Here is a 1069-nt window from a genome sequence, read left to right on the forward strand (position 1 = left end):
TTGGGAGGTCACTCAGTGGAAGTTCGTGCTTTGATGGAGTTTTCATTTTGTTTTTACTGATATATTTTATATCTGAGGATTAATTTAATTTAATGGCAAGTTAAATTGTTCATATTATGACATAACTGATCAATAGTATGAACTACCACTCTGGTACATGTTATCTTAATTAGATCTGAAGAAGCCCCTCATTATATTAACAGAAATGGGTGAAAGCATTTTAAAATAATTTTGTGGTGAATACATGCTTAGATAATATTTGGTTAACCCAACCACATTATACATTCTCCATTTTTGTAGATATGTGTGTGTGTGTGTGTGTGTGTGTGTATATATATATATATATATATATATATATATATATATATATATATATATATATATATATGTAGACAGATGGATATACATATTATGTATTTTTTTTGTTTAGCATAACTCTCCTTATATGTGACCCATTTATGGCCCTTCCCATCCCCTTGCTTTCTGAGCCTGGGAATCTTCATCACACACACATACCTTCATACTTTTTTTTTTCTTTTAGCTTGTCTTAAACTAGCCGTGAGGCTTCCTAGACTCAAACACAGCTGCTAAGTCTTAATTGCAACTCTATCCTTAGCAACAGGCACCTGTTTTGGAATTCTGTTAACCATTAGTTTCCTCCTCTCTCATCATAGTGTTTTACACAAAGTATAGTCTCACTGCCATCTGTTTCATTATGCACTTTATTAATGTAATAAAAAATGCAGGACCTGATAATTGTATTGACACTACACATGCACACTGAACAACAGCCAGAAACACTGTGACTGTATTTGCGCAGAAAAGGAATTAATAATACCAATCACAATAAAGATGCACCTGTGAATGTACCACTGTTTCAATCACTGTCTCTGAATGTGATCTGTTTTAAGAGCTCTTGGAGTAAAGCATTCATTGCAATTTACATGGCTGTTTATATGAAAAATAGAAAAGTATATAGTACTTGTTACAGATTATATATATATATATATATATATATATATATATATATATATATATATATATAGTGTGTGTGTGTGTGTGTATGGTT

This window comes from Protopterus annectens, chromosome 1.part1 (assembly GCF_019279795.1).
Source record: "Protopterus annectens isolate FY-2018-M chromosome 1.part1, PAN1.0, whole genome shotgun sequence".
NCBI classification, from domain to species: Eukaryota; Metazoa; Chordata; order Ceratodontiformes; family Protopteridae; genus Protopterus; species Protopterus annectens.